At 54.7% G+C, this 16,317-nt stretch overlaps 1 pseudogene; it reads right to left on the reverse strand.

Annotated features, from left to right (window-relative positions):
* Positions 1 to 3,487: 3,487 nt before the first annotated feature.
* The window catches only part of LOC147977844 (E3 ubiquitin-protein ligase SINA-like 3), a 53,754-nt pseudogene continuing 40,924 nt past the window's right edge, over positions 3,488 to 16,317 (reverse strand).

A 16,317-nucleotide genomic window follows, 5' to 3' on the forward strand; every position in this document is an offset into this window, starting at 1 on the left:
TATAGTTTTTATTATAACCATATTGGATGCCTATCATATTAGGACTAATTCTTAACCAAAGCAAATTACCATGCTGAGCTAAAAGACTCTCAAAATAATATAAGTGAAGCATGAGAGATAGATAATTTCTATGAAATAAAACCACCACCGTGCTCTAAAAGATATAAGTGAAGCACTAGAGCAAAATTATCTAGCTCAAAATATATAAGTGAAGCACTAGAGCACAATTATCTAGCTCAAAAGATATAAGTGAAGCACATAGAGTATTCTAATAAATTCCAATTCATGTGTGTCTATCCCAAAAGGTGTGTACAGCAAGGATGATTGTGGTAAACTAAAAACCAAAGACTCAAATCATACAAGACGCTCCAAGCAAAACACATATCATGTGGTGAATAAAAATATAGCCTCAAGTAAAGTTACCGATAGAAGAAGACGAAAGAGGGGATGCCTTCCGGGGCATCCCCAAGATTAGGCTTTTGGTTGTCCTTGAATTTTACCTTGGGGTGCCTTGGTAATCCCCAAGCTTAGGCTCTTGTCACTCCTTATTCCATAATCCATCAAATCTTTACCCAAAACTTGTAAACTTCACAACACAAAACTTAATCAGAAAATCTCATGAGCTCTGTTAGTATAAGAAAACAAACCACTACTTAAGGGACTGTAATGAACTCATTATTTATTTATTTTGATGTTAAAACTAATGTATTCCAACTTCTCTATGGTTCATAACCTCTGATACTAGCCATAGATTCATCAAAATAAGCAAACAACGCACGGAAAACAGAATCTGTCAAAAACAGAACAGTCTGTAGTAATTCGAATACTTCTGTAAGCCCAAAAATTTTGAAATAAATTTCTGGACGTGAGGAATTTATCTATTAATCATCTGAAAACATAATCAACCTAATCTCACTATCCAGTAAAAAATGGCAGCAAATCTCGTGAGCGCTAAAGTTTCTGTTTTTTACAGCAAGATCGCCAAGACTTTCCCCCAAGTCTTCCCAAAGGTTCTACTTGGCACGGACACTAATTAAAAGCATAAAACCATATCTAAATATAGGATAGATGAATTATTTATTACTAAACAGAACCAAAAAGCAAGAAACAAAAATAAAATTCGGTTGCCTCCCAACAAGCGCTATCGTTTAACGCCCCTAGCTAGGCATAAAAGCAAGAATAGATCTAGGTATTATCATATTTGGTATGCAATCCATAAGTGGCTCTCATAATAGATTCATAAGGTAATTTAATTTTCTTTCTAGGAAAGTGTTCCATGCCTTTCCTTAACGAAAATTGGAATTTAACATGCCCTTCTTTCATATCAATAATTGCACCAATCGTTCTAAGGAAAGGTCTACCAAAAATAATGGGACATGTAGGATTGCAATCAATATCAAGAACAATGAAATCTATGGGCACATAATTCCTATTTGCAACAATAAGAAAATCATTAATTCTTCCCATAGGTTTCTTAATTGTTGAATCCGCGAGGTGCAAATTTAAAGAACAATCATCAAATTCACGGAAACCTAACACATCACACAAAGTTTTTGGAATCGTGGAAACGCTAGCACCCGAATCAAATAAAGCATATCATTCATGATCTCTAATTTTAATTTTACTAGTAGGCTCCCATTCATCATGAAGTTTTCTAGGGATAGAAACTTCTAATTCAAGCTTTTCTTCATAGGATTGCATCAAAGCATCAACGATATGTTTGGTAAAAGCTTTATTTTGATTATAAGCATGCGGAGAATTTAGCACAGATTGCAACAAGGAAATACAATCTATCAAAGAGCAATTATCATAATTAAATTCCTTGAAATCCAAAATAGTGGGTTCATTGCTATGTAAAATTTTGACCTCTCCAATCCCACTTTTATTAATTTTTGCATCAAGATCTAAAAACTCCGAATCATTGGGACGCCTTTTAACTAAGGTTGACTCATCTCCAGTCCCATCATTATCAAGATTCATATTGAAAAACATAGATTTAATAGGAGACACATCAATCACTTTTAGATCTTCATCCTTATTGTAATCAAAACTAGAAGAACACGCTTTTATAAAGCAATCTTTTTTAGCACGCATCCTAGCGGTTCTTTCCTAGCACTCATCAATGGAAATTCTCATGGCTTTGAGAGACTCATTGATATCATGCTTAGGTGGAATAGAGCTAAGTTTCAAAGGATCAACATCAAGAGAAATTCTATCCACGTTCTAGCCAACTCATCAATCTTAGACAATTTTTCTTCAATCAAAGCATTGAAACGAATCGTCGGAGTCGCATATGAAATTGTGGAAAAAGAACTCGTCGGCGGAGTCCATTTTCATACCTTGGCAAATTGTCGAACAGCTTGCGGGCGTCGAAGAAGGAAACGGCCGGCGAGGGGAGACGCGGCGCCCACAGACTAGCTAGCTGCCCTGCCGGCGTCCGACGAGTGTGACGGCGTACGACGAGTGTGCCGGTCGTATGTGGCGGGGCCGGCGAGGCGTCTTCTTGGTCGCGGGGCGGCTGTGCGGTGGGGAAACTGGCGGCGGGAACTAGTTTGCTCCCTGGCGGCGGCGGGTGACTGGGGGCAGGGGCGGTGTTGCTGGGCGGATGTGGAGGCGGCGGCAGCTGGAAGAGTCGCCGCAAAAATGGGTGGTGGCGTCGGTGACGGAGGAGGCGGGGGGCGAGGGTTGCTTGTTGGCCGGTGGGAGGGAGTCCAATGTGCCACAGACCAGCGGGCCCGGGGACAAGAGTAGGCGACCGCGCGCGCGTCCGCGCCGACGCAAATCAGGCTCAAAAATGGGCCGGGAAAGGGTCACCCGCAGATGAAAAACGGATGCGCGTCCATTTGGGTCGGCGCGTTGGACCGCCTTTTCTGTCCGCGCCGACCCAAACGGACGGCCGCGGACGAAATGGGTCGCCCCATTGGAGTTGCTCTTAGAAAACCATTCAAAACAATCATCTCCAATCACCACAATGGCATTCAAATGCGACTCGCAGAAACTCATCACACCTATTTCCCATTACACAAGCTCCAGTAATAATTGGCATCAACACACGAACTGAAACACCGAGAAAATGTACAGTTTCTTCTATTATGGACTACAAATGTACATGAGTAACAGGACTGCAAGCTAGTTTTGACACTAACACCGGGTGGACACAACCTTCTGTTCTTTTGTACGCCATTCTGTTGTACGTCCTTCATGAAACAAATGGAAGTAACTACTAATGGCTATAAAATTCATATGTAGTAATCAAACTTTGAGGCCTATGTGGCGCAAGGACAGTGTGGTGGTCGGCCTGGCTTACCTCGGAGCAGCCAGACGTCTTCTGCAGATCCACGAACAATCAGATGAACTATCTAATCAAGATTAAAAGAACACCAGTGCCTCCTCCAGAAACTGAGAGCTACAGCTAACTAGGATTTCCAGAAGTAGTCATTTGCCAAACACAATCATACACAGGCGCACCATCAAATGCACAAGGGGCCTATTGTGGTCTCACGGTCACCCCCACCATGGCTGTGGACTGTGGTGCTTGCACCGGACCCCGAAGCAACATCTTCGGCACAAGGAACGGGAAGCAATCTTTGGGAAACCCATGATACAGATTAGTGCCCCTCGTTAAGAACTCTGTAGCCCGAGAGTAAAGTGAGGCTGGACGAGAATGCCAGCCTGCACTTGAATTTGGATCCAGTAAAGTGAGGCTGGACGCAACAAACTGAGATGACCTGTTTCAAAAAAAACAAACTGAGATGACACCGCCGAGGGGCTCCAGTGTCATGTTAACCAGGAAGAGGTGGCCATCCTCGCCCACCAGAACAGTTGAACCCAGATGGAAGCGGGTTTGGAATGCCTTGTTGTATGTAAGTTTTGGTGAGTGCCACTTGTGCTTGCCTAAAAAAATGCTGCAGGAGCCTTGATCCGCTAAAGCTGCAGCCTGTTTCAGGGCAGAAACATGGTGCATGTGGGCAACCTTTCTCGTGTTCTTCATTCCGGTAGTAGGTTATCCTTGCAGTGCATCCATGATTGCCATTGGAGCAAGCAACTTTGATGGATTCAACCACATCTTCTACCATGTGGAATCGACTGTAGACAGTGGGAAGGGAGCAGAAGTGGCACCACTACCAGAAATTATCTAGTTGCCGACGGCCTCATCTATGCCGACGGCGCCCGTCGGCATAAATGGACATATGCCGACGGCCAAGGGCAGGCCGTAGGCGTAGAATAGCCGTCGGCATATGTGTATCTATGCCGACGGGGGCCGTCGGCATAATACGACCGTCGGGACAGCTCGCGGTACGCCTACGGGGACCGTCGGCACAGAAGAGGCCGTCGGCATAGAAAGGGCCCACCTACCCGATTAGCGGCGACCGTTTGACGGCGTCAAAACTACGCCGACGGGGGATAACGGCGGCCGTCGGCATAACTATGCCGACAGCTAGGCCGTCGGCATAGAATTGCTAACATCACCGATCCGCGCCGTCGACACATCTTCGATCCGAGGGAGTGAGGGCCTTTGGTGTGGCAGAGATATGCCTACGGCATAGCCGTCGGCATAGTCCTAGCCCATGCTATCTGCCACGTCATCAATCCGCGTGCAATGCCATGTCATCGATCCGTGGGATCGTAGCTCCGTGTGCGCAGCTAGGCCGTCGGCATACCTTTATTTTTTTATTTTTAGTTTATATATTTATTATTTTGTATTTTTTCACAACATAAATGTGCCTTATCTAAACAAAAACATGCCCCGATGGTATATCGATTGCCCCCCTCACGGACGTCACTGCCGTCGTGTCACGGAGGGGGGAAATGATCGACATGGAGGGAATCTGGTTAGAGGGGGATTCGGGGTGGCCTTCGGGGTGTAGCTATGCTATCGAAACATCGCATGGGTCCCGATGCATGTGTGAAAGTGTTCTGGCATGCGTAGACGCCCGTCTTGGGGCTCCATGGTGTGGCCCCCTCCACGGAAGGCAGAGCCGCCGTCACTTGGAGGGGGGAAGGTGCGGGTGCGGTGGAACCGGAGGGAATCTAGTGTTGGGTTGGGTCCAAACCATGTTCGGGGATGTTGCTATGGGCTGACCTATCGCAACCAGGCGGAAGAGTCCACCGGTCAAAGCCCGCCCGGCGAAAGTCAAAGGGCTAGATCTACTCGTCAACTAGGATTCGGGGTGGCCTTCGGGGTGTAGCTATGCCACCGAAACATCGCACGGGTCCCGATGCATGTGTGAAAGTGTTCTGGCATGCGTAGACGCATGTCTTGGGGCTCCATGGTGTGGCCTCCTCCACGGAAGGCAGAGCCGCCGTCACTTGGAGGGGGGATGGTGCGGGTGCGGTGGAACCGGAGGGAATCTAGTGTTGGGTTGGGTCCAAACCGTGTTCGGGGATGTTGCTATGGGCTGACCTATCGCAACTAGGTGGAAGAGTCCACCGGTCAAAGCCCGTCCGGCGAAAGTCAAAGGGCTAGATCTACTGGTCAACTGGGATTCGGGGTGGCCTTCGGGGTGTAGCTATGCCACCGAAACATCGCATGGGTCACGATGCATGTGTGAAAGTGTTCTGGCATGCGTAGACACTCGTCTTGGGGCTCCGTGGTGTGGCCCCCCTCCACGGAAGGTAGAGTAGCCGCTAGTTAGAGGGGGGATGGTGCGGGTGCGGTGGAACCGGTGGGAATCTAGTGTTGGGTTGGGTCCAGACTGTGTTCGGGGATGTTCCTATGGGCTGACCTATCGCAACCAGGTGGAAGAGTCCACCGGTCAAAGCCCGTCCGACGAAAGTCAAAGGCTAGATCTACTGGTCAACTGGGATTCGGGGTGGCCTTCGGGGTATAGCTATGCCACCGAAACATCGCACGGTTCCCGATGCATGTGTGAAAGTGTTCTGGCATGTGTAGACGCCCGTCTTGGGGCTCCGTGGTGTGGCCCCCCACCACGGAAGGCAGAGCAGCCGTCACTTAGAGGGGGGATGGTGCGGGTGCGGTGGAACCGGAGGGAATCTTGTGTTGGGTTGGGTCCAGACCGTGTTCGGGAATGTTCCTATGGGCTGACTTAACGCAACCAGGTGGAAGAGTCCATCGGTCAAAGCCCGTCCGGCGAAAGTCAAAGGCCTAGACCTACTGGTCAACTAGGATTCGCGGTGGCCTTCGGGGTGTAGCTATGCCACCGAAACATCGCACGGGTCCCGATGCATGTGTGAAAGTGTTCTGGCATGCGTAGACGCCCGTCTTGGGGCTCCGTGGTGTGGCCCCCCTCCACGGAAGGCAGAGCAGCCGTCACTTAGAGGGGGGACTGTGCGGGTGCGATGGAACCGGAGGGAATCTAGTGTTGGGTTGGGTCCAAACCGTGTTCGGGGATGTTGCTATGGGCTGACCTATCGCAACCAGGTGGAAGAGTCCACCGGTCAAAGCCCGTCCAGCGAAAGTCAAAGGGCTAGATCTACTGGTCAACTGGGATTCGGGGTGGCCTTCGGGGTGTAGCTATGCCACCGAAACATCGCACGGGTCCCGATGCATGTGTGAAAGTGTTCTGGCATGCGTAGACGCCCGTCTTGGGGCTCCATGGTGTGGCCCCCCTCCACGGAAGGTAGAGCAGCCGTCACTTAGAGGGGGGGATGGTGCGGGTGCGGTAGAACCGGAGGGAATCTACTATTGGCTTGGGTCCAGACCGTGTTCGGGAATGTTCCTATGGGCTGACTTATCGCAACCAGGTGGAAGAGTCCATCGGTCAAAGCCCGTCCAGTGAAAGTCAAAGGGCTAGATCTACTGGTCAACAGGGATTCGCGGTGGCCTTCGGGGTGTAGCTATGCCACCGAAATATCGCACGGGTCCCGATGCATGTGTGAAAGTGTTCTGGCATGCGTAGACGCCCGACTTGGGGCTCCGTGGTGTGGCCCCCCTCCACGGAAGGCAGAGCAGCCGTCACTTAGAGGGGGGACTGTGCGGGTGCGATGGAACCGGAGGGAATCTAGTGTTGGGTTGGGTCCAAACCGTGTTCAGGGATGTTGCTATGGGCTAACCTATCGCAACCAGGTGGAAGAGTCCACCGGTCAAAGCCCGTCCAGCGAAATTCAAAGGGCTAGATTTACTAGTCAACTGGGATTCGGGGTGGCCTTCGGGGTGTAGCTATGCCACCGAAACATCGCACGGGTCCCGATGCATGTGTGAAAGTGTTCTGGCATGCGTAGACGCCCGTCTTGGGGCTCCATGGTGTGGCCCCCCTCCACGGAAGGTAGAGCAACCGTCACTTAGAGGGGGATGGTGTGGGTGCGGTCGAACCGGAGGGAATCTAGTGTTGGGTTGGGTCCAGACCGTTTTCGGGGATGTTGCTATGGGCTGACCTATCACAACCAGGTGGAAGAGTCCGCCGGTCAAAGCCCGTCCAGTGAAAGTGAAAGGGCTAGATCTACTGGTCAACTGGGATTCGGGGTGTAGCTATGCCACCGAAACATCGCACGGGTCCCCAGGCATGTGTGAAAGTGTTCTGGAATGCGTAGACTCCTGTCTTGGGGCTCCGTGGTGTGGCCCCTTCCCCGGAAGGCAGAGCAGCTGTCACTTAGAGGGGGGATGGTGCGGGTGCGATGGAACCGGAGGGAATCTAGTGTTGGGTTGGTTCCAAACCGTGTTCGGGGATGTTGCTATTGGCTGACCTATCGCAACCAGGTGGAAGAGTCCACCGGTCAAAGCCCGTCCAGCGAAAGTCAAAGTGCTAGATCTACTGGTCAACTAGGATTCGGGGTGGCTTCGGGGTGTAGCTATGCCACCAAAACATCGCACGGGTCCCGATGCATGTGTAAAAGTGTTCTGGCATGCGTAGATGCCCGTCTTGGGGCTCCATGGTGTGGCCCCCCTCCACGGAAGGTAGAGCAGCCGTCACTTAGAGGGGGGGATGGTACGGGTGCGGTGGAACTGGAGGGAATCTAGTGTTGGGTTGGGTCCAGACCGTGTTCGGGGATGTTGCTATGGGCTGACCTATCACAACCAGGTGGAAGAGTCCACCGGTCAAAGCCCGTCCAGTGAAAGTCAAAGGGCTAGATGTACTGGTCAACTGGGATTCGGGGTGGCCTTTGGGGTGTGGATATGCCACCGAAGCACCGCACGGGTCCCGATGCATGTGTGAAAGTGTTCTGGAATGCGTAGACGCCCGTCTTGGGGCTCCGTGGTGTGGCCCCCTTCCACAAAAGGCAGAGCAGCCGTCACTTAGAGGGGGGGATGGTGCGGGTGCGATTGAACCGGAGGGAATCTAGTGTTGGGTTGGGTCCTAACCATGTTCGGAGATGTTGCTATGGCTGACCTATTGCAACCAGGTGGAAGAGTCCACCGGTCAAAGCCCGTCCAGCGAAAGTCAAAGGGCTAGATCTACTGGTCAATTGGGATACGGGGTGGCCTTCGGGGTGTAGCTATGCCACCGAAACATCGCACGGGTCCCGATGCATGTGTGAAAGTGTTCTGGCATGCGTAGACACCCGTCTTGCGGCTCCGTGGTTTGGCCCCCTCCACGTAAGGCAGAGCTGCCGTCACTTGGAGGGGGGGGATGGTGTGGGTGCGGTGGAACCGGAGGGAATCTAGTGTTGGGTTGGGTCCAAACCGTGTTCGGGGATGTTGCTATGGGCTGACCTATCGCAACCAGGTGGAAGAGTCCACCGGTCAAAGCCCGCGCGGCGAAAGTCAAAGGGCTAGATCTACTCGTCAACTAGGATTCGGGGTGGCCTTCGGGGTGTAGCTATGCCACCAAAACATCGCACGGGTCCCGATGCATGTGTGAAAGTGTTCTGGCATGCGTAGATGCCCGTCTTGGGGCTCCATGGTGTGGCCCCCTCCACGGAAGGCAGAGCCGCCGTCACTTGGAGGGGGGATGGTGCGGGTGTGGTGGAACCGGAGAGAATCTAGTGTTGGGTTGGGTCCAAACCATGTTCAGGGATGTTGCTATGGGCTGACCTATCGCAACCAGGTGGAAGAGTCCACCGGTCAAAGCCCGTCCGACGAAAGTCAAAGGCTAGATCTACTGGTCAACTCGGATTCGGGGTGGCCTTCGGGGTATAGCTATGCCACCGAAACATCGCACGGGTCCCGATGCATGTGTGAAAGTGTTCTAGCATGTGTAGACGCCCATCTTGGGGCTCCGTGGTGTGGCCCCCCTCCACGGAAGGCAGAGCAGCCGTCACTTAGAGGGGGGATGGTGCGGGTGCGGTGGAACCGGAGGGAATATATTGTTGGGTTCGGTCCAGACCGTGTTCGGGAATGTTCCTATGGGCTGACTTATCGCAACCAGGTGGAAGAGTCCACCGGTCAAAGCCCGTCCGGCGAAAGTCAAAGGGCTAGACCTACTGGTCAACTGGGATTCGCGGTGGCCTTCGAGGTGTAGCAATGCCACCGAAACATCGCACGGGTCCCGATGCATGTGTGAAAGTGTTCTCGCATGCGTAGACGCCCGTCTTGGGGCTCCGTGGTGTGGCCCCCCTCCACGGAAGGCAGAGCAGCCGTCACTTAGAGGTGGGACTGTGCGGGTGCGATGGAACCGGAGGGAATCTAGTGTTGGGTTGGGTCCAAACCGTGTTCGGGGATGTTGCTATGGGCTGACCTATCGCAACCAGGTGGAAGAGTCTACCGGTCAAAGCCCATCCAGCGAAAGTCAAAGGGCTAGATCTACTGGTCAACTGGGATTCGGGGTGGCCTTCGGGGTGTAGCTATGCCACCGAAACATCGCACGGGTCCCGATGCATGTGTGAAAGTGTTCTGGCATGCGTAGACGCCCGTCTTGGGGCTCCATGGTGTGGCCCCCCTCCATGGAAGGTAGAGCAGCCGTCACTTAGAGGGGGGGATGGTGCGGGTGCGGTAGAACCCGAGGGAATCTACTGTTGGCTTGGGTCCAGACCGTGTTCGGGAATGTTCCTATGGGCTGACCTATCGCAACCAGGTGGAAGAGTCCACCAATCAAAGCCCGTCCGATGAAAGTCAAAGGCTAGATCTACTGGTCAACTAGGATTCGCGGTGGCCTTTGGGGTATAGCTATGCCACCGAAACATCGCACGGGTCCCGATGCATGTGTGAAAGTGTTCTGACATGTGTAGACGCCCGTCTTGGGGCTCCGTGGTGTGGCCCCCCTCCACGGAAGGCAGAGCAGCCGTCACTTAGAAGGGGGATGGTGCGGGTGCGGTGGAACCGGAGGGAATCTAGTGTTGGGTTGGGTCCAGACCGTGTTCGGGAATGTTCCTATGGGCTGACTTAGCGCAACCAGGTGGAAGAGTCCACCGGTCAAAGCCCGTCCGGCGAAAGTCAAAGGGCTAGATCTATTGGTCAACTGGGATTCGTGGTGGCCTTCGGGGTGTAGCTATGCCACTGAAACATCGCACGGGTCCCGATGCATCTGTGAAAGTGTTCTGGCATGCGTAGACGCCCGTCTTGGGGCTCCATGGTGTGGCCCCCCTCCACGGAAGGTAGAGCAGCCGTCACTTAGAGGGGGGGATGGTGCGGGTGCGGTGGAACCGGAGGGAATCTAGTGTTGGGTTGGGTCCAGACCGTGTTCGGGGATGTTGCTATGGGCTGACCTATCATAACCAGGTGGAAGAGTCCACCGGTCAAAGCCCGTCTAGCGAAAGTGAAAGGGCTAGATCTACTGGTCAACTGGGATTCGGGGTGTAGCTATGCCACCGAAACATCACACGGGTCCCGATGCATGTGTGAAAGTGTTCTAGAATGCGTAGACGCCCGTCTTGGGGCTCTGTGGTGTGGCCCCCTTCCACGGAAGGCAGAACAGCCGTCACTTAGAGGGGGGGATGGTGCGGGTGCGATGGAACCGGAGGGAATCTAGTGTTGTGTTGGGTCCAATCCGTGTTCAGGGATGTTGCTATGGGCTGACCTATCGCAACTAGGTGGAAGAGTCCACCGGTCAAAGCCCGTCCAGGGAAAGTCAAAGTGCTAGATCTACTGGTCAACTGGATTCGGGGTGGCCTTCGGGGTGTAGCTATGCCACCGAAACATCGCACGGGTCCCGATGCATGCGTGAAAGTGTTCTGGCATGCGTAGACGCCCGTCTTTGGGCTCCATGGTGTGGCCCCCCTCCACGGAAGGTAGAGCAGCCGTCACTTAGAGGGGGGGATGGTGCGGGTGCGGTGGAACCGGAGGGATTCTAGTGTTGGGTTGGTTCCAGACCGTGTTCGGGGATGTTGCTATGGGCTGACCTATCGTAACTAGGTGGAAGAGTCCACCGGTAAAAGCCCGTCCAGCGAAAGTCAAAGGGCTAGATCTACTGGTCAACTAGGATTCGCGGTGGCCTTCGGGGTGTAGCTATGCCACCGAAACATCGCACGGGTCCCGATGCATGTGTGAAAGTGTTCTGGCATGCGTAGACGCCCGTCTTGGGGGTCCGTGGTGTGGCCCCCCTCCACGGAAGGCAGAGCAGCCATCACTTGGAGGGGGGATGGTGTGGGTGCGGTGGAACCGGAGGGAATCTAGTGTTGGGTTGGGTCCAAACCGTGTTCGGGGATGTTGCTATGGGCTGAGCTATCGCAACCAGGCGGAAGAGTCCACCGGTCAAAGCCCGCCCGGCGAAAGTCAAAGGGCTAGATCTACTCGTCAACTAGGATTCGGGGTGGCCTTCGGGGTGTAGCTATGCCACCGAAACATCGCACGGGTCCCGATACATGTGTGAAAGTGTTCTGGCATGCGTAGACGCCCGTCTTGGGGCTCCATGGTGTGGCCCCCTCCACGGAAGGCAGAGCCGCCGTCACTTGGAGGGGGGATGGTGCGGGTGCGGTGGAACCGGAGGGAATCTAGTGTTGGGTTGGGTCCAAACCATGTTCGGGGATGTTGCTATGGGCTGAGCTATCGCAACCAGGTGGAAGAGTCCACCGGTCAAAGCCCGTCCGACGAAAGTCAAAGGCTAGATCTACTGGTCAACTAGGATTCGGGGTGGCCTTCGGGTTGTAGCTATGCCACCGAAACATCGCACGGGTCCCGATGCATGTGTGAAAGTGTTCTGGCATGCGTAGACACCCGTCTTGGGGCTCCGTGGTGTGGCCCCCCTCCACGGAAGGCAGAGCAGCCGTCACTTAGAGGGGGGATGGTGCGGGTGCGGTTGAACCGGAGGGAATCTATTGTTGGGTTGGGTCCAGACCGTGTTCGGGAATGTTCCTATGGGCTGACTTATCGCAACCAGGTGGAAGAGTCCACCGGTCAAAGCCCGTCCGGCGAAAGTCAAAGGGCTAGACCTACCGGTCAACTGGGATTCGCGGTGGCCTTCGGGGTGTAGCTATGCCACCGAAACATCGCACGGGTCCCGATGCATGTGTGAAAGTGTTCTGGCATGCGTAGACGCCCGTCTTGGGGCTCCGTGGTGTGGCCCCCCTCCACGGAAGGCAGAGCAGCTATCACTTGGAGGGGGGGATGGTGTGGGTGCGGTGGAACCGGAGGGAATCTAGTGTTGGGTTGGGTCCAAACCGTGTTCGGGGATGTTGCTATGGGCTGACCTATCGCAACCAGGCGGAAGAGTCCACAGGTAAAAGCCCGCCCGGCGAAAGTCAAAGGGCTAGATCTACTCGTCAACTAGGATTCGGGGTGGCCTTCGGGGTGTAGCTATGCCACCGAAACATCGCACGGGTCCCGATACATGTGTGAAAGTGTTCTGGCATGCGTAGACGCCCCTCTTGGGGCTCCATGGTGTGGCCCCCTCCACGGAAGGCAGAGCCGCCGTCACTTGGAGGGGGGATGGTGCGGGTGCGGTGGAACCGGAGGAAATCTAGTGTTGGGTTGGGTCCAAACCATGTTCGGGGATGTTGCTATGGGCTGACCTATCGCAACCAGGTGCAAGAGTCCACCGGTCAAAGCCCGTCCGACAAAAGTCAAAGGCTAGATCTACTGGTCAACTAGGATTCGGGGTGGCCTTCGGGTTGTAGCTATGCCACTGAAACATCGCACGGGTCCCGATGCATGTGTGAAAGTGTTCTGGCATGCGTAGACACCCGTCTTGGGGCTCCGTGGTGTGGTCCCCCTCCACGGAAGGCAGAGCAGCCGTCACTTAGAGGGGGGATGGTGCGGGTGCGGTGGAACCGGAGGGAATCTAATGTTGGGTTGGGTCCAGACCGTGTTTGGGAATGTTCCTATGGGCTGACTTATCGCAACCAGGTGGAAGAGTCCACCGGTCAAAGCCCGTCCGGCGAAAGTCAAAGGGCTAGACCTACTGGTCAACTGGGATTCGCGGTGGCCTTCGGGGTGTAGCTATGCCACCGAAACATCGCACGGGTCCCGATGCATGTGTGAAAGTGTTCTGGCATGCGAGACGCCCGTCTTGGGGCTCCGTGGTGTGGCCCCCCTCCACGGAAGGTAGAGCAACCGTCACTTAGAGGGGGATGGTGTGGGTGCGGTCGAACCGGAGGGAATCTAGTGTTGGGTTGGGTCCAGACCGTTTTCGGGGATGTTGCTATGGGCTGACCTATCACAACCAGGTGGAAGAGTCCGCCGGTCAAAGCCCGCCCGGCGAAAGTCAAAGGGCTAGATCTGCTCGTCAACTAGGATTCGAGGTGGCCTTCGGGGTGTAGCTATGCCACCGAAACATCGCACGGGTCCCGATACATGTGTGAAAGTGTTCTGGCATGCGTAGACGCTCGTCTTGGGGCTCCATGGTGTGGCCCCCTCCACGGAAGGCAGAGCCGCCGTCACTTGGAGGGGGGATGGTGCGGGTGCGGTGGAACCGGAGGGAATCTAGTGTTGGGTTGGGTCCAAACCATGTTCGGGGATGTTGCTATGGGCTGACCTATCGCAACCAGGTGGAAGAGTCCACCGGTCAAAGCCCGTCCGACGAAAGTCAAAGGCTAGATCTACTGGTCAACTAGGATTCGGGGTGGCCTTCGGGTTGTAGCTATGCCACCGAAACATCGCACGGGTCCCGATGCATGTGTGAAAGTGTTCCGGCATGCGTAGACACCCGTCTTGGGGCTCCGTGGTGTGGCCCACCTCCACGGAAGGCAGAGCAGCCGTCACTTGGAGGGGGGGATGGTGTGGGTGCGGTGGAACCGGAGGGAATCTAGTGTTGGGTTGGGTCCAAACCGTGTTTGGGGATGTTGCTATGGGCTGACCTATCGCAACGAGGCGGAAGAGTCCACCGGTCAAAGCCCGCCCGGCGAAAGTCAAAGGGCTAGATCTACTCGTCAACTAGGATTCGGGGTGGCCTTCGGGGTGTAGCTATGCCACCGAAACATCGCACGGGTCCCGATACATGTGTGAAAGTGTTCTGGCATGCGTAGACGCCCGTCTTGGGGCTCCATGGTGTGGCCCCCTCCACGGAAGGCAGAGCCGCCGTCACTTGGAGGGGGGATGGTGCGGGTGCGGTGGAACCGGAGGGAATCTAGTGTTGGGTTGGGTCCAAACCATGTTCGGGGATGTTGCTATGGGCTGACCTATCGCAACCAGGTGGAAGAGTCCACCGGTCAAAGCCCGTCTGACGAAAGTCAAAGGCTAGATCTACTGGTCAACTAGGATTCGGGGTGGCCTTCGGGTTGTAGCTATGCCACCGAAACATCGCACGGGTCCCGATGCATGTGTGAAAGTGTTCTCGCATGCGTAGACACCCGTCTTGGGGCTCCGTGGTGTGGCCCCCCTCCACGGAAGGCAGAGCAGCCGTCACTTAGAGGGGGGATGGTGCGGGTGCGGTGGAACCGGAGGGAATCTACTGTTGGGTTGGGTCCAGACCGTGTTCGGGAATGTTCCTATGGGCCGACTTATCGCAACAAGGTGGAAGAGTCCACCGGTCAAAGCCCGTCCGGCGAAAGTCAAAGGGCTAGACCTACTGGTCAACTGGGATTCGCGGTGGCCTTCGGGGTGTAGCTATGCCACCGAAACATCGCACGGGTCCCGATGCATGTGTGAAAGTGTTCTGGGATGCGTAGACGCCCGTCTTGGGGCTCCGTGGTGTGGCCCCACTCCACGGAAGGCAGAGCAGCCATCACTTGGAGGGGGGGATGGTGTGGGTGCGGTGGAACCGGAGGGAATCTAGTGTTGGGTTGGGTCCAAACCGTGTTCGGGGATGTTGCTATGGGCTGACCTATCGCAACCAGGCGGAAGAGTCCACCGGTCAAAGCCCGCCCGGCGAAAGTCAAAGGGCTAGATCTACTCGTCAACTAGGATTCGGGGTGGCCTTCGGGGTGGAGCTATGCCACCGAAACATCGCACGGGTCCCGATACATGTGTGAAAGTGTTCTGGCATGCGTAGACGCCCGTCTTGGGGCTCCATGGTGTGGCCCCCTCCACGGAAGGCAGAGCCGCCGTCACTTGGAGGGGGGATGGTGCGGGTGCGGTGGAACCGGAGGGAATCTAGTGTTGGGTTGGGTCCAAACCATGTTCGGGGATGTTGCTATGGGCTGACCTATCGCAACCAGGTGGAAGAGTCCACCGGTCAAAGCCCGTCCGACGAAAGTCAAAGGCTAGATCTACTGGTCAACTAGGATTCGGGGTGGCCTTCGGGTTGTAGCTATGCCACCGAAACATCGCACGGGTCCCGATGCATGTGTGAAAGTGTTCCGGCATGCGTAGACACCCGTCTTGGGGCTCCGTGGTGTGGCCCACCTCCACGGAAGGCAGAGCAGCCGTCACTTAGAGGGGGGATGGTGCGGGTGCGGTGGAACCGGAGGGAATCTAGTGTTGGGTTGGGTCCAGACCGTGTTCAGGAGTGTTCCTATGGGCTGACTTATCGCAACCAGGTGGAAGAGTCCACCGGTCAAAGCCCGTCCGGCGAAAGTCAAAGGGCTAGACCTACTGGTCAACTGGGATTCGCGGTGGCCTTCGGGGTGTAGCTATGCCACCGAAACATCGCACGGGTCCCGATGCATGTGTGAAAGTGTTCTGGCATGCGTAGACGCCCGTCTTGGGGCTCCGTGGTGTGGCCCCCCTCCACGGAAGGCAGAGCAGCCGTCACTTAGAGGGGGGACTGTGCGGGTGCGATGGAACCGAAGGGAATCTAGTGTTGTGTTGGGTCCAAACCGTGTTCGGGGATGTTGCTATGGGCAGACCTATCGCAACCAGGTGGAAGAGTCCACCGGTCAAAGCGCATCCAGCGAAAGTCAAAGGGCTAGATCTACTGGTCAACTGGATTCGGGGTGGCCTTCGGGGTGTAGCTATGCCACCGAAACATCGCACGGGTCCCGATGCATGTGTGAAAGTGTTCTGGCATGCGTAGACGCCCGTCTTTGGGCTCCATGGTGTGGCCCCCCTCCATGGAAGGTAGAGCAGCCGTCACTTAGAGGGGCGGATGGTGCGGGTGCGGTGGAACCGGAGGGATTCTAGTGTTGGGTTGGGTCCAGACCGTGTTCGGGGATGTTGCTATGGGCTGA

Source organism: Triticum urartu, chromosome 3A (assembly GCF_056163025.1).
Source record: "Triticum urartu cultivar PI428250 chromosome 3A, HENAU_Tu73, whole genome shotgun sequence".
Taxonomy (NCBI): Eukaryota; Viridiplantae; Streptophyta; class Magnoliopsida; order Poales; family Poaceae; genus Triticum; species Triticum urartu.